The 23488-nt window shown below is 43.6% G+C and overlaps 2 pseudogenes; both read left to right on the top strand.

Annotated features, from left to right (window-relative positions):
- Positions 1-5819: 5819 nt before the first annotated feature.
- LOC100353905 (serine/threonine-protein kinase Sgk1 pseudogene) lies at positions 5820-7418 on the top strand (annotated as a pseudogene).
- A 13787-nt stretch (positions 7419-21205) lies between these two features.
- LOC100353085 (histone-binding protein RBBP4 pseudogene) lies at positions 21206-23004 on the top strand (annotated as a pseudogene).
- The last annotated feature ends 484 nt before the right edge of the window (positions 23005-23488 follow it).

The following is a 23488-nucleotide window of genomic DNA, read 5'->3' as shown; positions in this document are numbered from 1 at the left end:
TGAAGGCATTTGGGGAGGGAAGAACCAGCAGATGGAAGATCTCTGTCTGCCTCTGTCTGTTTGCCTTTCTCTCTTCCTGCCTTTCAAACAAGCAAACAAAAATTAAAAAAAAAAATCCTTAGATACGTTATTGTTTTAAAATAGTTACTCTTTTAAAAATTATATTTATTTGAGAGAGAGATCGAGCGAGCGCAAGCACTCCCATCTGCTGGTTCACTCCCAAAATTCTCTCAATAGCCAGGGTGGAGACAGGCCAAAGCTAGAAGCCAAGAACTCAATTCACATCTGCAATGTTGAGTGGCAGGATCCAATTACTGGAGCCATCACCTCTGCCCCTCACCCAGGGTCTGTATTAGCAGGAAAACAGAATCACCTAGGCACTCTGATATGGGACACAGGTGTATTTTTTTTTTTTTTTTTTGACAGGCAGAGTTAGACAGCGAGAGAGAGAGAGAGAGAGATCTTCCTTCCGTTGGTTCACCCCCCAAATGGCCACTACGGCTGGCGTGCTGCACTGATCAGAAGCCAGGAGCCAGGTGCATCTCCTGGTCTCCCATGTGGGGCAGGGCCCAAGCACTTGGGCCATCCTCCACTCACTCCCGGGCCACAGCAGAGAGCTGGCCTGGAAGAGGAGCAACCGGGACAGAATCTGGTGCCAATATGGGATGCCGGTGCCGCAGGCGGAGGATTAGCCTAGTGAGCCGTGGCGCCGGCCAACACAGGTGTCTTAACCATTGTCTTGAATGCCAGGCCAAACACTTGCCCTGCAACATTATTTTTTAAAAAATCTGAAAATAACCCAATGTCCACCAACAGAAGAATGAATCAATATACTGTAGTGTATTTATCTATTCAGCCATACAAATAAGTGGACCCAATATGAAAGGCTGTGTCCCCCTATGACTACTTCTGAAGGGCTTCAACTCTCACCGGCCTCCAGGAACAAGCACATTTCTTTCTCACTCTATAGGCTTAGGGATGGTAATAGCTTCTCACTGTGGTGAATCTGAGTACAGCAATCTTGCCCCCACCTCTCTGTGTAGCCTCTTCATTAAATCTCTCTGTTGAAGCCTCTGCATATAGTAAATTCTCTTTCCTATTAGAACCCTGAATGACGTCACACTCACACAAGCTTTTTACATGGATGCATATATGTGATCATATCATATAAGTAACTGTTACAAAAGTTTTATACAATTACATTATTATAACACAATTCTATTTCTTTTTACTTAGATTATCCCATTCTGAAACAGAAGGGCTTCAAAAATCAACTGGTCCAGTCCAGATGTGGGATAAACTGTTTTCAACATGTAATAGTCCACTATGGTTCAGAGAGTTAAAAATTTTGTTTCACAGCTGAATTGGTAGCTGTGTGAAGAGTAGAACTGATGACCCGGACAGTAAGTGCAGCGCTGTTCCTCTTATATACTGGTTCTCAAACTTGGCTGTTTTGGGATCACCAGGGGGTTTTACACTTGATCTTAGCCAAAAGGCTAAGAAGTGATACCAGGAGGTTTTAAAAGAATACTTATGAGGCAGGCGCCGCGGCTCACTAGGCTAATCCTCCGCCTTGCGGCGCTGGCACACCGGGTTCTAGTCCCGGTTGGGGCGCCGGATTCTGTCCCGGTTGCCCCTCTTCCAGGCCAGCCCTCTGCTGTGGCCAGGGAGTGCAGTGGAGGATGGCCCAAGTCCTTGGGCCCTGCACCCCATGGGAGACCAGGATAAGTACCTGGCTCCTGCCATCGGATCAGCACGGTGCGCTGGCTGCAGCGCGCCGGCCGCTGCGGCCATTGGATGGTGAACCAACGGCAAAGGAAGACCTTTCTCTCTGTCTCTCTCTCTCACTGTCCACTCTGCCTGTCAAAAAAAAAAAAAAAAAAAAAAAAGCATACTTATGTTTGGGTCTCATTTCCAAATAATTTGACTTAATTAGTCTGAGGTGTGATTTAGGTATTAGAAATTGTTTTATAAAATTGTTATAAAGCAAAACACAAAAATCAAGTGTATGGCTTAATGTGTTATTTTAAGGTGAACATTATCCAGATCAAAAACCCAGATCTTTGCTGGCCCCTATGGAACCCCTTTGTATATAACTCATTCCAGTTGTAATCTCTTTTCTCATAAGTAACCACTATCCTGACTTTTACTGTGATGGCTTTTTTCTTCTTAGAATTTTATTATTCAAATTCACAATTAGTAGACACTATAATTTACTATTGTCCATTAAAATTTTTCTTTTAAGTATCTTTTAATCTGTAGGTTGCTCCTCTATTTTTTCTTTTGCTTATAGGCCTTGTGACCTGTAGAGTCTTCCACAGTCTGGGTTTTTTACTTGAATACACTTATTGTAGTTCACTGTGTTCTTCTGTCTCCTGTTTCTTGCAAATAAACAGCTGATTCAGAGGATGGATTAGACACAGATTTGACCCATTTGGCAAAAGAATGGGTATTGTGTGGCTACAGGAGACACACGTTTTCCAGTTGTCATTTTTCTGATCTTAACAGCTGCATACTGCTTATTCCTATTATTCCCTACAGAGCTGTCAAATGTTGATATTCTGGTCCAATCCTTTGTTTCATTTGTTAGTTGGAATCCTTTCATAAAAAGATAGTTTTCCTCATCTTGTATGTTGTTATCCAGCATTAAAGTTTATACAGAAAAGGCAGTTGCTATGATCTGAATGTTTACTTCCCTCCCAAATCCACATATTGAAATTCTAACCCCATGGTGGCAGTATTTAGAGGTGGACTTTTGGGAAGTGATTAGGTTATGGGGGTGGAGCCCCTAATGAATGAGATTAGTGCCCTTATAAAATAGGCCCAGAGGGTGTTGTGGCACACCAGGTTAAAGCCTAGCCTGCATTGCCGGCATCCCATACAGATGCCAGTCGAAGTTCCAGCTGCTCCACTGCCGATCCAGCTCTCTGCTAAGGCCTGGGAAAGTAGTAGAGGATGGCTCAAGTCCTTGGGGCCCTGCACTCATGTGGGAGATCCGGAAGAAGCTCCTGCCTCCTGGCTTTGGATCAGCTCAGCTCTGGCCTATGCTGTCACTTGGGGAGTGAACCAGTTGATGGAAGATTTCTCTCTCTGTCTCTGGCTCTATCCCTCTCTTTAACTCTATCTTTCAAATAAATAAAATAAATCTTAAAAAAAAAAGCAGGCCTAGAGAGTTAACTAATCCTTTCCACAAAGGACACAAGGAGAAGGGGCTATTCTGTGAATTAGGAGGTAGACCTGCACAAGAACCCTATGATGTTGGCATATTGATACTGAACTTTCCAACCTCCTAAATTGTGAGACAGAAAATTCTGTTATTTATAACCCACCTAATTTATGGTATTTTGTTCTAAGATCCCAAGCAGACTAAGACAGGATAAACGCAAGAATCCAGCTTGACATAGCTATAGTCATGTTGCCACCTTCTTGTCTTCTAGGTGACCCTGGCAGTCATCCCAAACCCTATGGGATAAACAAGGTTGTTAAGATAGTCTGCTAAGTGTTTCATGACAGGAAATGATGCTGGGAATATCTCTTAACTGAAGCCTGAAATGTTAATATTTCTTGAGAAAATCCAGGTCCGTTCCAATTGGCCACAGGCCACTTTTGTCTAACTTAGCACATATAAACCCTTTTATTCCTGCTTTGAGGTATGGGTCCTTTTATTTTACTCCTACCCGAGACACACTTCTATTTAAATAATATATTTTGTTCAGTGTAATCCTTTTTCTTCAGTTTGTTGGCACCTTCTGCCTTTGGCCACCAGTTACCACACTCAGGAGTTTCTCAAAACAATATATATTGTATTTATTCCTTTTATTTACTATTTTTGAAGACTGAGTCCCAGTCTTACTTTGAAGGTGATCAATTCCTTTTTTTAAAGTATCATTATAAACTCTTAGATTTAAATGTAGTTGATGAGATTCAAACTATTTTCCTTGTCATCACTGAAGCTCAAATACATCTACGGCCAATGGGAATCTCGTGAGCCCTTCTGACATAAACCTAGTAGTTCTTCGTGTCTTACTTGCAATCTGGCATTCCAAAAAAAAAAAAAAGCCAGGATCATCTTGTACATTTCCTGCCCCTGATTTGGAATTGACTGTTTCTTCAGAAGTGCTGGTTTCTCCTAATAAATGATACTTCAAGACCCAGTCTGGGTGCTTCAGGATATATGTTGCTTCCTGGTTAGTCTTTGTTTTCAGAACTAAATAACTTATGAATTCATGTTAATATTTTTAATTTGAATTCAAGGATGTAGAGCTTTTACTTAGTTTCTTTTATGTTATGACCATATTTCTTTCTTTTATAGTGAGAATCCTGGTTCATGAGGATATAAGAGATAGTAGAATTAGAATACATTGTAATTATTCATTTGTTTTATGCCACATAAGAGTGTTATCCTACATAAGATTAATGCTACCACTAGCATGAGTGCTGAAAACATTCTAAAATTTGCATATTTTTCTTTCTATTCTCCCTCACCATTTAAAAACAGTAATACTACTAGGACAACCGGATTCCCACATATAAAATAATGAAGTTGGACCTCAATCTTATACCACAGACAAAAATTAAACTGATCAAAGATGAAAGCCTAAAAGCCATGGCAATAAAATTCCTAAAAAAAAGATGCAAATCTTTGTAATCTTGGATTAGGCAAATGTTTCTTAGATAGGACTTTACAAGTACAAGCAACAAAAGAAAAAAGATAAACTGGAGCTCATCAAAATTAAAAACTTTGTGCTTCAAAGTATACTGTCAACAAAGTGAACAGACAACTCACAGGATGGGAGAAAATAGAGTCATAAGAACTCATATCAGGCCGGCGCTGTGGCTCAATAGGCTAATCCTCCGCCTAGTGGCGCCGGCACACCAGGTTCTAGCCCTGGTTGGGGCGCCGGATTCTATCCTGGTTGCCCCTCTTCCAGGCCAGCTCTCTGCTATGGCCCAGGAGTGCAGTGGAGGATGGCCCAGGTGCTTGGGTCCTGCACCCCATAGGAGACCAGGATAAGCACCTGGCTCCTGCCTTCGGATCAGCGCGGTGTGCCAGCCGCAGCGCGCCGGCCGCAGCGGCCATTGGAGGGTGAACCAATGGCAAAAGGAAGACCTTTCTCTCTCTCTCACTGTCCACTCTGCCTGTAAAAAAAAAAAAAAGAAAAAAAAAAGAAAAAAAAAACTCATATCTAGCCTATATAAGAAATGATTACAACTCTATAATAAAAAGGCAAAAGATTTGAACATTTCTCCAAAGAAAATGTACAAAAGAACAATAATCACATGAAAAAATGTTCAAACATCATTAGTCATCAGAGAAATGCAAATGAAAACCATAATGAAACCGATGTGACAAAACCACGAAAACTACTTCACATATACTAGTATGGTTACAAGAAAAAAGTATATGGAGAAATCAGAACACTTATAAAGTTCTGGTAGGAACATAAAATTGTATAGCCACTTTGAAAAATAGTTTGACAGTTCCTCAAAAAGTTAAATTTAAAATTCATACATGGCCCTGCAATTCTACTCCCAGGTATCTACCCGGGAGAAATGAAAAAAATGTGTCCACACAAAAGCCTGTATATAAACATTTAAAGAAATATTAGCCACAAGTAGGAAAAACACAAATGTCCATCAACGGAGGAACAGATAAACAAAAATGTAGTATATCTATATCATTTCAGCCACAAAAAAATTAAATGAAATACTGATCTGTGCTACAACAGGGATGAACTCTAAAATAATTATGCTAAGTGAATAGTGTTGGCTGAGCCGGTCTCTTGTCCCCAATGACTCACTGTGGTCTCATCGTACTGATGACCATGAAAACCGAGGCTGCAAGGGGCAATGGTAGCAATCCTCATCACTTTTATGAAGCAGAGGATGGGCCTGAATGACTTTATTCAGAAGATGGCCAATAATTCCTCTATGTGCAAACACCCTGAAGTTCAGTCCATTTTGAAAATCTCCCAACCTCAGGAGCCCAAGCTTATGAATGCCAACCCTTCTTCTCTACCAAGTCCATCTCAACAAATCAACCTTGGCCCATCATCAAATCCTCATGCTAAACCGTCAGACTCTCACTTCTTAAAGTGATTGGAAAGGGCAATTTTGGCAAAATTCTTCCAGCGAGACACGAAGCAGAGGAAGCCTTCTATGCAGTCAAGGTTTTGCAGAAGAAAGCAATTCTGAAAAGGAGGAGAAGCATATTCTGTCTGAGTGGAATGCGCTGCTGAATGTGAAACACCCTTTCCTGGTGGGCCTGCACTTCTGCCAGACTGCTGACAAACTGTACTTTGTCCTAGACTATGTTAACAGTGGAGAGTTGTTCTACCATCTCCAGAGGGAGCGCTGCTTCCTGGAACCACAGGTGCTTTTCTATGCTGCTGAGATAGCCAGTGCCTGGGGTTACCTGAACATCATTTATAGAGATTTGAAGCTGGAGAATACTTTACTAGATTTACAGGGACACATCGTCCTTGCTGACTTTGGACTGTGCAAGGGGAACACTGAACACAACGGCATGATGTCCACCTTCCGTGGCACACCTCAGTATCTTGCACCTGAGGTGCTTCACAAGGTGCCTTATGATGGTGGACTGGTGGTGCCTGGGGTCGTCCTGTATGAGATGCTGTATGGCCAGCCTCCTTTTTATAGCTGAAACACAGCTGAGAAGTACAACAGCATTCTGAACAAGCCTCTCCAGCTGAAACCAAATATTATGAAATCCTCAAGACACCTCCTGGAGGGCCTCCTGCAGAAACACAGGACAAAGAGGCTTGGGGCCAGGATGACTTTATGGAGATTAAGAATCACGTCTGTTGGGCCGGTGCCGCGGCTCACTAGGCTAATCCTCCGCCTAGCGGCGCCGGCACACCGGGTTCTAGTCCCGGTTGGGGCGCCGGATTCTGTCCCGGTTGCCCCTCTTCCAGGCCAGCTCTCTGCTGTGGCCAGGGAGTGCAGTGGAGGATGGCCCAGGTGCTTGGGCCCTGCACCCCACGGGAGACCGGGAGAAGCACCTGGCTCCTGCCATCGGATCAGCACGGTGCGCCGGCCGCAGCGCGCCGGCTGCGGCGGCCGTTGGAGGGTGAACCAACGGCAAAGGAAGACCTTTCTCTCTGTCTCTCTCTCTCACTGTCCACTCTGCCTGTTTAAAAAAAAAAAAAATCACGTCTGTCGTCTTCTCGCTAATTAACTGGGATGATCTCATTAATAAGAAGATTATGCCTCCTTTAAACCTAAATGTATGTGGCCCCAGTGACCTACGGCACTCTGAGCCTGAGTTTACTGAAGAGCCTGTCCCCAACTCCATTGGCAGGTCCCCTGACAGCATCCTCATCACCGCCAGTGTTAAGGAAGCCACAGAGGGCTTCCTCAGCTTCTCCTATGTGCCACTGCTGGACTCCTTCTTCTGAACAGTCTTAGGGTCAGTTTTGAAGGATTTCCTGTATGGTGTTTTTTTTTTTTTTTTTTTTTTTTTTTTTTTTTTTTTTTTTTTTGACAGGCAGAGTGGACAGTGAGAGAGAGACAGAGAGAAAGGTCTTCCTTTTTGCTGTTGTGTCACCCTCCAATGGCAGCCGCGGCCGGCGCACTGTGCTGATCCGATGGCAGGAGCCAGGTGCTTCTCCTGGTCTCCCATGCGGGTGCAGGGCCCAAGGACTTGGGCCATCCTCCACTGCACTCCCAGGCCACAGCAGAGAGCTGGCCTGGAAGAGGGGCAACCGGGACAGAATCCGGCGCCCTGACTGGGACTAGAACCTGGTGTGTCGGTGCCTCAGGTGGAGGATTAGCCTATTCAGCCGCGGCGCTGGCCGGATTTCCTGTATGTTTTTAAAATACAGTAGTTAGCCTTTCAGCGGAGCTGCCTGCTGATAGGCCATCTTAGAAGAGAATCCGCACCTCCTCTGAAGCTTGGCAATCTTGCTGCACGTTGTTTGCTGGACACTTTTTGAAGAGCACATTCTCCTCTCAGTAAGCTCATGAGGTTTTTCCTTTCTCTTCTTCCTTCCAACGTGGTGCTGTCCCTGAAATGACCATTAGAGTGCCGCCTTAGAGGCAAGAGTCCTGTTAGGAGGAGGAGGGCCCTGTTCTCAGAAGCATCTTCCGCGGGTCTGTCAGGGCTGTGATGACGAATACTATGAAATGTGCCTTTTCTGATAAGGTCGTGTTAGCTCCAAAGCTTTTCCTACCACACAGCATTTCCATTGTTTGTTTTTGCTCATGGATCTCCCGTGTGAACATTGGTGTGAGTATGGTGTGCTTGATCACAGATGGAGTTTGTTATAAGCATCTATGTGATACTTGCAGGACACCACAATGTGGGACACTGTTTCTTCCATATTTGGAAGATAAATTTATATGTAGACTCTTTTTCTAAGATAATAGTTAATAACTAAAATTTCTTGAAATGGTCTTGCAATGACTTGTATCCAGATGCTTAAAGAAAGCATTGTTGCTACAAATATTTCTATTTTTAGGAAGGGTTTTTATGGATCAATGCCTCAGTTGTTGATCAAAGCCATTGGTGTTTTTAATGTTTGGAATGTCACCAGTAAAATGGGCATTATTTATGTGGTGGGTTTTTTTTTTTGCATTCCTGATAATTATATGTATTGTATAAAGAAAGTCTGTACATTGGGTTATTACACTAGTATATATAAACTTACAGGTTTATTTGTAATGTATACCACCATTTTAATGTACTGTAATTTTTTTTAAAGATTTTATTTATTTATTTGACAGGCAGAGTTACAGACAGTGAGAGAGAGCAACAGAGAGAAAGGTCTTCCTTCTGTTGGTTCACTCCCCAAGTAGTCCCAATGGCCGGAGCTGCGCCGATCTGAAGCCAGGAGCCAGGTGCTTCCTCCTGGTCTCCCATGCAGGTTCAGGGGCCCAAGCACTGGGCCATCCTCCACTGCTTTCCCAGGCTATAGCAGAGAGCTGGGCTGGAAGAGGAGCAAACGGGATGCTGGCGCCGCAGGTAGAAGATTAACTTAGTGTGACATGGTGCCGGCCCCAGTGTGCTGTAGTTAACATGGTTAAAATATGTACAGTCCTCCTCCCCTCCACATAACATTTTTTGGGTGTGATAAGCCAATTTTGGTTTGCAATAAAATCCTGAAAATATTTTTAAAAAATTATGCTAAGTGAAAGCAGCCCATCACAGAAGATCATATAATGTAAGATTTTATTTGTATGAAATGTCCAGAGTAGGCAACTGCATAGAGACAGATGGTAAATCAAGTAGCTGCCTAAGGCTGGGGGTGAGGGTAAAAGGTTTAGGGGGTGACAGTGAAGAGGTGTGGGATTTCTTTCTTGGTAATGAAAATGTTCTAAACTGGATTGTAGAGACGGATGCACAACTCCATAAATACACTAAAAGCCATTGAATTGTGCACTCTAAATGGGTGAACCATATGGTATGTGAATTATATCTCAATAAAGCTGCTTTAAAAAAGCAAAAACTTTAAAAAGTTGTGCCATATTTATATCATTAGAGCACATTGCCAATATATATAACACTGTTGGACTCTTGGACCTCATTTATTCATAGTTCTACAGGTATATACTGAATGTCCACAACCTGGTTTTTTTTTTTTTTTTTTTTTGACAGGCAGAGTGGACAGTGAGAGAGAGAGAGAGAGAGAGAGACAAAGAGAAAGGTCTTCCTTTTTCCCGTTGGTTCACCCTCCAATGGCTGCTGTGGCCCCGCACGCTGCAGCCGGTGCACCCCGCTGATCCGATGGCAGGAGCCAGGTGCTTCTCCTGGTCTCCCATGCGGGCGCAGGGCCCAAGCACTTGGGCCATCCTCCACTGCACTCCCAGGCCTGCAGAGAGCAGGCCTGCAAGAGGGGCAACCGGGACAGAATCCGGCGCCCTGACTGGGATTAGAACCTGGTGTGCTGGCGCCGCTAGGCAGAGGATTAGCCTATTGAGCCGGGGCGCCGGCCACACAACCTGTTTTTATGTTAGTGTTTGTTCTCTAGTTACTGTGAGGGTCTGGAAGCTCTTTTTCACATTGGTAACAGTGTCCTTCATTCTCGAAAGTAACTTTTGTGGCATATGGCATATAAAATCTTTGTTTCATACTTTCTTTCCTTGATTGTCTTAAATATATTACTCCTTTTTTTCTGGTATAAAGTATTGTCAAAAATTCTGGTAATTTAATTTTCCTTAAAAGTCACATGCTCTTTTTTCCAGATGCCCAGAAGATTTTTCTTTTTCCTTGAAGTCCAGTAATATTATTATACTATGTCATGGTGCTGCTTGTTCTGAGGGGCCAGTAGTCTTAGATATGTGGCATGCTCTTTTAATATACAGTTAAATTTTTTTTATTTTCAGAAGAATAGTTTTAAGAATTCATAGGGTTTAGGGGTGGGTGTTGTGGCACAGTGAGTTAACCTGCCACTTGGGATGCCTATATTTCATATAAGTATAAGTCCTAGCTACTCTGCTTCCAATCCAGTTTCCTGCTAATGCATTCAGAAAGGCAGCTGATGACAGTCCAAGTACTTGGGTCCCTACCTCTCCTGTGGGAGACTTGCGTGAAGTTCTGGGCTCCTGATTTCAGCCTTGCCCAGATCCACCTGTTGTGGGTATTTGAGGAGTGAACTAGTGGATGGAAGAGTTTTCTCTCTTTTTCTGTTGCTATGCCTTTTAAATAAAATAAATAAATAAATCTTAAAAAATTCTATAGGAGCTAGCATTGTGGCGTAGCAGGTAAAGCTGCTGCCAGCAATGCTGGCAACCCAGCATCCTATATGGACACTAGTTCAATTCTCAGCCACTCCACTTCTGATCCACTCCCCACTAATGGCCTGGGAAAAACAGTGGAAGATGATCCAAGTGTTTGGGCCTCTTTACCCATGCAGAAGACCGGGATGAAGCTCTTGGCTTTGGCCTGGTCCAGTGCTGACCATTCCGGCCATCTGGTGAGTGAACCAGCAGATGGAAGCTCTCTCTCTCTCTCTCTCTCTCTGTAACTCTTTTTTTTTTAAGATTTTATTTTATTTATTTTACAGGTAGAGTTACAAACAATGAAGAGGGAGAGACAGAGAGAAAGGTCTTCCATCCACTGGTTCACTCCCCAAATGGTGGTAATGTCCCAACCTGGGCCCATCCGAAGCTAGGAGCCAGGGGCTTCTTCCAGGTCTTCCACATGCGTGCAGGGGCCCAAGGACTTGGGCCATCTTTTACTGCTTTCCCAGGCCATCAGCAGAGAGCTGGTTGGAAGAGGAGCAGCTGGGACTAGAACCTGTGCCCACTTGGGATGTTGGTGTAACAGGTGGAAGATTAACCTCCTGTGCCACAGTGCTGGCCCCTGTCTGTAACTCTTTCAAATAAACAAATTCTTTAAAAAAATAAATAATAAAATACTCAACAGATTTAACTCTTGTTCTATGCCCTTGCTCTGATTTTCTCCTTTAGAGTTTCCTGTTACCCTGATGTTTGATCTCCTCTGCCTTTCTCTCTTTCTCTATTTTCATTTCTTTTTGATTTTAAAAAAGCCCTTCTTTTCCATATTCTAGAAATTCCCTTTCAGCTATTCTCTGCTGCATTTACTTGTTCTTGTATTCTTTCTACTTTAGTCTTCATTTGTGAAGTGATTTTTTTTTTCCTTTTGACTCTTTTTCTTGAGTTCTGTCACCTAATTTCTGAGTCATTCTAATTCCGGCTTATGTTGTTCTTGTTTAACATCTTTCAGCCCATCTTGAGATCCTAGGTTACAATTTTTAACTCTTGCGTGCACATTTTATTGGCATACTTTTATTGTTTTTTGGGGCGTGGGTGGGTGTTACTCTCTGTTCCTTACTTTCTTCCTAGAATAATATTTTTTGTGGGATTTGACCTTGATACAGTCTGATTTTTTGTGTGTGTGAAATTAATTTTCCTGGACTTTAATTTAAAAACAGAAGGAGGAGTTCAGGAAGGCTTTTCTAATTTCACAGAGCTCCCTCTTCTGTTGATTTTGTGAAGTGTTCAAGAACACGGTGGTTTGCTTTCTGGGATTTTCCTGGCACCATATCTCTCCCTGATTTAGGTCTAGCTTTTCTATGTCCGCTTATTACTGGGGACACACTTATATCTTTTTTTTTTTTTTTTTGACAGGCAGAGTTAGACAGTGAGAGAGAGAGACAGAGAGAAAGGTCTTCCTTCTGTTGGTTCACCCCCCAAATGGCCGCTACAGCCGGTGCACTGCGCCCATCTGAAGCCAGGAGCCAGGTGCTTCCTCCTGGTCTCCCATGCGGGTGCAGGGCCCAAGCACTTGGGCCATCCTCCACTGCCTTCCCAGGCTACAGCAGAGAGCTGGACTGGAAGAGGAGCAACCGGGACAGAATCCGGCGCCCCGACTGAGACTAGAACCTGGAGTGCCAGTGCCACAGGTGGAGGATTAGCCTAATGAGCTGTGGCAGCGGCCTACACACTTATATCTTAAAAGTTATCCATTGTTTATCTGAAATTCAAATTTAACTAGGCACTGTATATTTTTGTTTGCTAAATCTGGAATCCTCATTATACCTATTCCCCGTGTGTTTTGGCTTTGCACGATAGTTGTTCTGCTGTTTTTATGTGGAGGTTTATGGAGACTGAAAAGCTTGCAGATGCTGCCATTGCCGCCTTCACAGAGTCAATCATGTAATTTTCAAATATAGTCTTCTTTCTTTTTTTTTGCTAGACTCCTCCCTTCCCTCATACACATTTTTCCCTGTGTCTCCTCAGATAACCCTTGTCCTAAACCCAGTTGTGTATTTTTCTCTCATTTTAATATATTTATATACACATAAACATTATATGTATGGTTTCCTCAGTTTTAAAATTTTTTATTTAAATCAATTTTATTTATTTTGATTGATTTATTTATTTGAAAGAGTTAGAGAGAGAGAGAGATCTTCACCTGCTGGTTCACTCTCCAGAAGGTTGCAATGGCCAGGGCTGGGCCAGGCTGAAGCCAGGAGCCAGAAGCTTCTTCCAGATCTCCCATATGGGTGCAGGAGCCCAAGAGCTTGGGCCATCCTCTGCTGCTTTTCCCAGGCCATTTATAGGATGCTGGATTGGAAGTTCAGGACTCGAACCTGTGCCTATATGAGATGCTAGCATTGCAGGGAGAGGCTTTACTCACTATGCCAAAACGCCAGCCCTTATTTCAAGTTATTATGAAAAGAGGGAGGGAGGGAGGGAGAGAGAGAGAAAGAGAGAAAGAGAGAGAGAGACCGCATTCCCATCTGCTAGTTCACTCTCCAAATGTCCACAACAGTCAGGACTGGGCCCCGCAGAAGCTAGGAGCCTAAAACTCCATCTGGGTCTCCAACATGAGTGGCAGGGACCCAAGGACCTGCGCCATCACTGCTGTCTTCCAAGGTGCACGTTAGCAGGAAGTTGGAATCAGAGGCAGAGCCAAGACTCAAATCCAGATACTACAAAATGATAAGCAGCATCCCCAGCCTTGTTTTAACTGCTAGGCCAAACATCTGCCTGTTAGTTTTTTTTTCCTAAAGAAAACCAACGTCATTCATATATATTTTCTTCATCGTGATTATCACAGTCAACAACATCCTGAGGAAATCCCTTCAAATCATCTTATAGAATTCTATTTCTCTTTCCCTTTTTTTTTCTTTTTTTGACAAGCAGAGTGGACAGTAAGAGAGAGACAGAGAGAAAGGTCTTCCTTTACCGTTGGTTCACCCTCCAATGGCTGCTATGGCTTGCACGCTGTGGCCGGCGCACTGCGCTGATCCGAAGCCAGAAGCCAGGTGCATCTCCTGGTCTCCCATGCGGGTGCAGGGCCCAAGCACCTGGGTCATCCTCCACTGCACTCCTGGGCCACAGCAGAGAGCTGGACTGGAAGAGGAGCAACCAGGGCAGAATCTGGTGCCCCGACCTGGACTAGAACCCAGTGTGCCGGCGCTGCAGGCGGAGGATTAGCCTATTGAGCCGTGGCGCTGGCCCTATTTCTCTCTTTTTAATAATGACTTTCAGAGATGCTTGTGGTTCATAATTAATTCAGCCAAGTCCTTAGTGTTGTCTTTAACTTTGTTTTCAGATTTTTGTTTCTATAAAAGCATGTATAGTAAACACACTTACATGTTTCTATGAGATAGAATCTTAAGCAAGAAAGTATATTTAGGGGCCGGTGCTGTGGCATAGTGGGTAGGGCCATTGCTTGCAATGTCAGCATCCCACATGGGTGCCAGTTCGAGTCCTGGCTGCTCCACTCTGATCCAGCTCTCTGCTCTGGCCTGGGAAAGCAGTAGAAAATTGTGGGGAGCAACTGAGAGCAACTCGGACTAGACAGTTACTGGAATTAAGACTTATTCTATACATCTGCTCTCCCACAATATGGCGCTGGGAGAGGAGCAAACAGCTTCTACCCAGCTGCCTTTCACCAACTTGACAAGCTGCAGGAGCTGCTCCTGATTGGAGGAGAGCAGAGTACTCGGCGTGTGGGTAGCAGAGTTGGGATTGGTGGAAGAGGACTATAAAGGAGGAGAGAGACAACATGCACCAGGAACATCTAAGAGGAACATCTGAAGGAACACCTGTGCAGCCCCCGAGAGAGCCGGCTGGCGGTGTGCCGCTCCCCCGCGGAAGTGGGGAAAGTGGCTAGGGGGAACCGCCCTTCCACGGAGGTGGAAGGGTCGGTAGCCAACCCGGGAAGAACCAGCAGCAAACCCGGGGAGGGCCGAGCAGACAAAAGAACAGCGCAGGGTCCTGTGTTGTTCCTCCACGAAGACGGGGAGCGACAGAAAATGGCCCAGGTCCTTGGGCCCCTGCACCCACATGGGCGATCTAGAGGAAGCTCCTGGCTCCTGGCTTTGGATTGGTGCAGCTCTGACCGTTGTGGCCAACTAGGGAGTGAACCAGCAGATGGAAGACTCTCTCTCTGCCTCTCCTTCTCTCTCTGTGTAACTCTGACTTTCAAATAAATAGATAAATCTAAAAAAATTTTAAAAAAGTATATTTACTGGGCAAAAACTGTTCCTGATTATTGCATCCTCATTTTGGCATGTTTTCCATAGAAGAGAAGATAAAAAATGAAAAAAGCAAAGTACCAAATTCTGATTAGTTCAGCCAAGTAGAGGAACTTATATAGGACTTAGATGACAGAAGTGTATGTCATGTGGCAGACCCATTAGAGTCTTTATGAGGGAAATGTTGCTGCATTCCTTCCCATCCCTTTCCCTAGATTCACATGTGTCTGCAAAAGGTACTGTTAGCAATGAGATTTCCAGTGGGACCCTCCATGGTAAGACCAGCATTTCTCCTGGCTGCATTATCACCCACAATTTTGCCTGAAACTGTTAAGACCATATTCTGTAACAAATCTATTTTTCATTAAAATATGATAGAGTAGATTCTGTTGGCTAAAACAAATCACTATGCCCAATAGCAGCCGTGATGGTGGACAATAATAGTACCTCAGTGAAATAGGAAGGTGGGATTGGTTCTCTGCCCTAATTCTAGTTGAAAGCTGTGACAGTCTATTTAACATCAGAGGATGGGTTGCTGGCAAAGTGTGGGACATAGTGAGGAACAATTGCTTCAGCTGTCATCTGTGGTGACCTGGAGTGAGGAACATAGTGAAGACAATGCCTTGGCAATCAAAGCAATTACCATGAGAGGCCATGTGAACATAAGGACTATTATACAGATTGAGACTTTTACTGGCTATTTATAATTGTGCTGAAAGAAAGAAAATAGAAGTCTTAGGATTGGTTGTATATGCTTGCCTCAAGGCAAGGTTAGAGACCCATGGAGTTCCTATGACTGCACTAAAAGAATTTCTTCATTTAGTCTCATATGGCTGAGATTGACTGGGGTGCTGGATTAACATAAGTAGAACTGACAGTCTTACTACAACTTCTGAGTGAAATATGGGGCATAAAGTGAAAGGGTGGTGCTACGAGAATAGGAATGGGGAAATTGGGGAGTATATTATGGCTGATACCAAGTCCCTCTCTTAGTTGAAGAAGTTCTCTCCTTCTCCTACCTCCTCATATGATATGCATGTTCCTGGAAACCCCTTATTATGACCTTTTCTGAGACAGTTTCCTTGCAAATGGATGCAAATTCTTCTCATACTGTTCCTGTCCCCTCTTAATACATTAAAACAAAAGTAAAGTCATATTGTCCAATATTTTTGGGGACCAACTGCAAAGTCAAACCTTAATTAGAAAAAGAATTATGAGGCCGGCGCCGCGGCTCACTAGGCTAATCCTCCACCTTGCGGCGTTTGCACACCGGGTTCTAGTCCTGGTTGGGGCGCCGGATTCTGTCCCGGTTGCCCCTCTTGCAGGCCAGCTCTCTGCTGTAGCCAGGGAGTGCAGTGGAGGATGGCCCAAGTACTTGGGCCCTGCATCCCATGGGAGACCAGGAGAAGTACCTGGCTCCTGCCATTGGATCAGCGCGGTGCTCCGACCGCAGCGTGCCAGCAGCGGCGGCCATTGGAGGGTGAACCAATGGCAAAGGAAGACCTTTCTCTCTGTCTCTCTCTCTCACTGTCCACTCTGCCTGTCAAAAAAAAAAAAAAAAAGAATTATGAGATTTTCATAATTTATTTCAGCAAGATAGGGATAATTTATGTGAACATGGAGCCCAGGAGATTAGGGATACACTTTTGGAATGGCCTGGATTTATTGAGTTTTAGAGGGTCTGACTGCATGCTTGGTTGACTGAAACTTGGTGTGGCCCATGTGACATCAAGGTAAAATATCAAATACATGCCAGAAATATACTAAAGTATGATAATATGATATAGAGAAATCCCAATTCTGAAATACTTAAGTATGTTGGAATTTTGTGGGCACATTTATCACTTAATCACCCTGTTTCCAGTTAATTACCTGAAAAATTCCAAGAAAATTCCTCTTGCTGTGGCATGGAAAAAGAGAATGGGAATATGGGTGAAGGATTAAGAGACTGAAATGCATGCCTTGGTTTCAATGGAGATCATCATATCTACAGTGGCAAGGTCATAGAGTGGCACTAAAACAATGGAGAAAAGGGTTCTCAGGAATCTGACCTTGGACTGAAGATTATATCACCAGCTTCCATGGTTCTGAGGCCTTCAGACTTGGACTGAGTGAGCCATGCTACCATCATCCCAGGGTCTGCAGCCTGCAGATGGCCTGTTGTGGGACTTGTCAGCCTCTAGAATCACATGAACCAATTTCCCCAATAAATCTTCTCTCTCCCTTTCCTTCCCTCCCTCCCTCCTACCTACCTTCCTTCCTTCTTCCTTCCCCCCTCCCCTCCTGTCCCCTCCCCCCTCCTCTCTTTTCTCCTTTCTCTCTCTCTCTCTATCTCTATCTCTTATCTATATCTACCTACCTACCTAAACTATGGGTTTCTCTCAACAGCCTGACTAAAACACTGGCTAGGAAAGAAACAAGGAAATGGGCTTATATACACAGAAATTGCTGGTCTTATCTGTGTTTCATCATCCAGAAACAGCTGATCTTCTAGAATGCTTAAATGGACCATTCAGACTCAGTCACTGAGCCAGCTGGGAGACAATGTGGGAAGTCAGAGGAGGGAGTGGGGGTGGGTGCTGTACAAGTCTAAACTAGTAACTAACATAAGGTACTGGTTCTCCTACAGTCAGAATCCATGAATCTGAGAATTAAAGCGGTGGAAATGGCAATGTTACTTTTCAATATTGCATCTCATGACCCAGTTGCAAAATGTTTGCTTCCTGTTCCATTTTTGGCTCTGTTGATTTAGAGGTCTCTCTACCCAAAGAATTAACATTTTCTCCATTGGACAAAACAAAGGCCCCACTAAACTGGAAGCTGATGATGTCACCTGATCATTTTACACTCCTCATGCACCTGGATTAATGGGCCCCAAAGGGATTTACTGTTTGGCTGGGTTAACTGATCCTGATTATCCAAAGGAAATAGGAATACTGCTACCAAATTGAGTGAGGAAAGAATATATCCGGAAAACAAGTGGTCCTCTGGGACACTTCCTAAGAATGGCATATTCAGTAATAAAGTTTAATGGAAGACTACAGGAACCATAAACAAGCAGAAACCCTCAGAAATGGAGGTTTGGATCACCCTATGGGAACAAAAGCGCAGGTGGCTAAGACTCAGGCTGACAGAAAGGGATCATGAATAACAGAATGGAAGTCATGTTCTGCAACTTGGGCTCAAATGCAGAAGAAAGGACTCCAGGATCCATCTGAGTTTTCCACATTATGTATATGCACATGAAATTATATATTGAGATATCCACTATGAGGTACATACTTTAATTTTGTTTGTTTCTCCCACTATTAAAATTTTTAAAAATTATTTGAGAGAGAAAGAGAGATAGAGACATGGGAGAGAGAGCATATACTTTTTGATTCCCCAGTGCCAGCAATTGGGCCAGGCTGATGCCAGGAGCTAGAAACTCAATCCAGGTCACCCAGGTGGGTGGCAGGGACTCAACTACTTTAAACATCATTGCTGCCTCCCAGGGTCTCCATAGTAGAAGACTGGAGTCAAGAGTTGGGTATTGAATTCAGATACTCTGAGATGGGACTTGGGCATCTTAACCTCCATCTTAACCATCAGGCCAGGTGCTCACCCCTCTGCTACTATTTCTACTTATGGCAAATGTTTTGGTAACCTGATACTATGTAACATGCCACCTTAAAACTTAATGTCTTAAGATAACAATTTATTTTTAAATTTCACAATTCTGTGAGTTAATGGGGAAGTTCTTCTGACTCACATGGTATGCGAGCTAGAGTTCATCTTTCTAATACATTTCTTTGATAATCATGTTAGCCAGAGAAGTAATTTCTATTGCACATAACCAAAGAGCACTAATTGGAACAGAAATTGGTACCTGAGAGTGGATTCCAAATAAAGGCCCTCAAAGAATTATGGAGTATTTGAAATTGATCATTAAGCCAAGATAAGGCAAAAAGGCAGTGTGACTCTTAATTTATATTTGGGGATGAGAAACTAATAGCTCATGAAACCTGGCAGAGAAACCGTGAAGTTCTAAGGAACTAGGGAACAGGTACCTAGAGTATATCCCAGAGCATGCTGCACTGGTCTTGGTGGCAGGGATCATACAATGCATGAACCCCAAAGTATGCATTTCTCTTCACTAAGTTGATTCCAGTTAATACTGATAACAACATCAAGCTATTAACCTGTGACATGGTACAATACTCAAGAGGACCAGTGTGTTAAGATCCCCTTGTATCATGGATAGACAGAAATTTTGTACTTATAGGAAATAACAGCTTATTGCAGATTCCATATTGTCCTCACTGGTTCGTCATATACTAAATTTATTATATCTATTTGCAAGTCTATACACACACATATATATGTGAATATATAAAATAAAATTTCTCCTCATTTAGGCTATGTATTAACTTTTATATTTTTTTCTGATCATAAAAGCATTATAACAATGAGACTATTAATGGATTAGCTTAGCCATCAGTAGAAATGCTTCATCCTAAGGGAGAGTGTCACCAGGAGTCAACTGCAAGTTATAATCAGCTTCTCCTCTGCCCACTCAGGCTCCTGGAGATGCACTTCACTTTGTACTTACCTAATAGCCTCAGCAGCCAGCTAGGAGAGGAAATTAGAAGTTCCCTAGAAGGCAGTAATCTATAGCAGTTCCAGTGAAACCAATTTTATCACAATGTTCTATTCAGAATCTTTTCATCAGTCAATTCAATCCAATCTCCATTCATTTCATTCAACAATATTTATCAAGTAACTCCTTACATAGCAGAGACTGTTTTAGGCACCATGTATACAGTAGTACATAAAACAGACAAAATCCCTTCTCTCCTGGAGCCTGCATTCTAGTGCTGGGGTGGGAGACAGATAAACGATGACAACAAACAAATGAATGTTAGGTGATGGTTAAGTGCTACGAAGCAAAATGAAGCACAGTTTTCAGGGACGGCCTGTTTGGGAATGTGAGCAGAGAGTCTGGAAGTATGATTTAGGCAGTGAGGATAACAGGTACAAGGTCCCTGAGGTGGGAGTATGCTTTGTATGTTGAGGCACGGCAAGGAGGCCAGCATGACTGGAGTAGGGTAAGCAAAGAGAAGGTGAGAATTTAGATCTGGAGGCATCCAAGTGGGAGCCAGATCATGTAGGTTCAAAAAGTTCATGGAAATGTACATTATGCAGAAACTATGCTTGGATTTCAAAAAAAATTATTTTAAAAATGTATTAATTCATTTGAAAGAGTTAGTGAGAGAGCGAGAGAGAGAGAGAGAGAGAGAGAGCAAGAGAGCCAGAGAGTGAGAGTGAGCTTTTATCCTCTGGTTCATTCCGCAAATAGCCACAACAACTAGGGCTGGGTGAGGCCATAAGCCTGGAGCCCAGAACTCTATCTGGTTCTCCAACGTGGGTGGCAGGAGCCCAAACATTTGAACTATCTTCTGCTACCTTTGCAGATGCATTAACAGGAAGCTGGACTGGAAGTGGAGCAGCCAGAACTCAAATTGGTGCTCATATGGGATGCTGGCCTCATATTAGTGGTTCAACCTGCTGCACCACAATACCAGTCTCCTCAAAAGTTTGTGCAGCAAGATAAATTTCTCTTTTAATTCTATTTTCCCCCAAACTTTCAGAAGTACCCTCAGAGTATGCAGGGAGAGTGGCACCAGATTCACCTTATAATTCAGATATTAATCTATCCTAGGAGTCCTTAATATTCACAGGGGAGACCTATTTCAGGAACTCACTTGCATAGTCACATCTTGGCTAATTAAAAATGTTATAGCTGGGGCCATGTGGGCACCAGTTTGAGTCCTGGTTGCTCCACTTCTGATCTAGCTCCTTGCTAATGCACCTGGGAAAGCAGCAGAAGATGACCCAAGTGCTTGGACCTCTGCACGCATGTGGGAGACCTAGAAGAAGCTCCTTGCTCCTGGCTTCTGGCTTCAGCCTGGCCCAGGCCTGGCTCTTTTGGCCATTTGGGGAGTGAACCAGAGATAAAAGATCTGTCTCTCCTTCTCTCTCTCTCTCTGTAACTCTACCTTTAAAATAAATAAATGAATCTTTTTTAAAAATGCTATAGTTGAATAGAGGCCGCATGCGCTGAACGAAAAATAAATGAATCTTTTTTAAAAATGCTATAGTTGAATAGAGGCCGCATGCGCTGAACGAGCACCCGCAGCCTCCCCACCCCTCCCGCAACGCTCGACCCCGGCATCCCCCCCCCCCCCCCCCCCGGCTCATCCGCCCGCCATGGCCGACAAGGAAGCAGCCTTTGACGACGCGGTGGAAGAGCGTGTGATCAACAAGGAGTACAAAATATGGAAAAAGAACACCCCTTTTCTGTATGACTTGGTGATGACCCACGCCCTGGAGTGGTCCAGCCTAACTGTACAGTGGCTTCCAGATGTAACCAGACCAGAAGGACAAGATTTCAGCATTCATCCACTTGTCCTGGGGACACATACGTTGGATGAAGAAAACCACCTTGTGATAGCCAGTGTGCAGCTCCCTAATGATGACGCGCAGTTTGATGCCTTACACTACGACAGTGAAAAAGGAGAATTTGGAGGTTTTGGATCAATTGGTGGAAAAATTGAAATAGAAATAAAGATCAGCCATGAAGGAGAAGTAAACAGAGCTCGTTATATGCCCCAGAACCCTTGCATCATTGCAACAAAGACTCCATCCAGTGACGTTCTTGTCTTCGACTATACGAAGCATCCTTCTAAGCCAGACCCTTCTGGAGAGTGCAACCCAGATTTACGTCTCCGTGGCCAGCAGAAGGAAGACTATGGACTTTCTTGGAACCCAAATCTCAGTGGGCACTTACTTAGTGCTTCTGATGACCATACCATCTGCCTGTGGGACATCAGTGCTGTTCCAAAGGAAGGAAAAGTGGTGGATGCGAAAACCATCTTTACGGGGCATACAGCGGTAGTAGATGTTACCTAGCATCTTCTCCATGAATCTCTGTTTGGGTCGGTTGCTGATGATCAGACACTTATGATTTGGGATACTCGTTCAAACAATACTTCCAAGCCCAGCCACTCAGTTGATGTTCACACTGCTGAAGTGAACTGCCTGTCTTTCAATCCATATAGTGAGTTCATTCTTGCCACAGGATTGGCTGACAAGACTGTTGCCTTGTGGGATTTGAGAAATCTGAAACTGAAGTTACATTCCTTTGAATCACATAAAGATGAAATATTCCAGGTTCAGTGGTCACCTCACAACGAGACTATTTTGGCTTCTAGTGGTACTGATCGCCGACTGAATATCTGGGATTTAAGTAAAATTGGAGAGGAACAATCCCCAGAAGATGCAGAAGATGGGCCACCAGCATTGTTGTTTATTCATGGTGGTCACACTGCTAAGATATCTGACTTTTCCTGGAATCCCAGTGAACCTTGGGTGATTTGTTCGGTGTCAGAAGACAATATCATGCAAGTATGGCAGATGGCAGAGAACATTTACAATGATGAAGATCCTGAAGGAAGTGTGGATCCAGAAGGACAAGGATCCTAGACGTATCTGCACTTCTTGTGACTTTAAGCTCCCCGTTTTTTCCTCTCAACCCTGAGATTGACTTAACACTGGTTTTGAGACACACAGACTTTGTTCTGCTATCCCTCTGTAGTAGGTACCACCGACAATGCTATTAGCCCAAGCAGTGGGCAGTTTTCTAATGTTAACTGTGGAACTTGATTCAGCAAAGCCACAAACTTAATATTTATTCTTCAGGAATTTTCTAGTAACAAACCCAGGTCTAAAGTAGCCACAGAGGGGAATATTGTGTGTGATTTTTTTTTCTTCTTATACTATATCCCCGAGTTTTTCAGATTCATTTAATGGTAGAGCAAGGAATAGAGCCAACTGAGGTAGGTGTCTGAGCCATGAAGTTTAAATAATGCAAGTTGTCATTTTTATTCAGGAAATAGGGGAGATTCAAGTCATAGGTTCCTACTCTGAAATCTTCACACCTGACTTTCCAGGATGCACATTTTCCTACATAAACCAATTTCCTGGTTTCCTCACTTAAGTTGAAATTACATGTTCCTCTTTCTCCATATATTTTTGCCCATTAGTGTATTTCTTGAGCTGTTTTCATGTTATTCCTTTCCTTTCTGTGGAAAAAAAAAAATTTTTTTTAAACTTGGGACCACCAAGTTGTAAAGATGTATGTTTTTACCTGACAGTTGTACCACAGGTAGGCTGTCAAGTTGAAAAGAGTGAATCGATAGCTTGTATTTTTGTTTTGTTTTGTTTTTCTTGACAGGCAGAGTGGACAGTGAGAGAGAGAGACAGAGAGAAAGGTCTTCCTTTGCCGTTGGTTCACCCTCCAATGGCTGCCGTGGCCGGCGCACCGCGCTGATCCGATGGCAGGAGCCAGGTACTTCTCCTGGTCTCCCATGGGGTGCAGGGCCCAAGCACTTGGGCCATCCTCCACTGCACTCCCTGGCCACAGCAGAGAGCTGGCCTGGAAGAGGGGCAACTGGGACAGAATCTGGCGCCCCAAC

Source organism: Oryctolagus cuniculus, chromosome 2, assembly GCF_051225735.1.
Source record: "Oryctolagus cuniculus isolate XC-2025 breed Fujian yellow rabbit chromosome 2, ASM5122573v1, whole genome shotgun sequence".
NCBI classification, from domain to species: domain Eukaryota; kingdom Metazoa; phylum Chordata; class Mammalia; order Lagomorpha; family Leporidae; genus Oryctolagus; species Oryctolagus cuniculus.
Note: the sequence above shows the minus strand (reverse complement) of the source record. Positions and strands in the feature narration are given on the sequence as shown.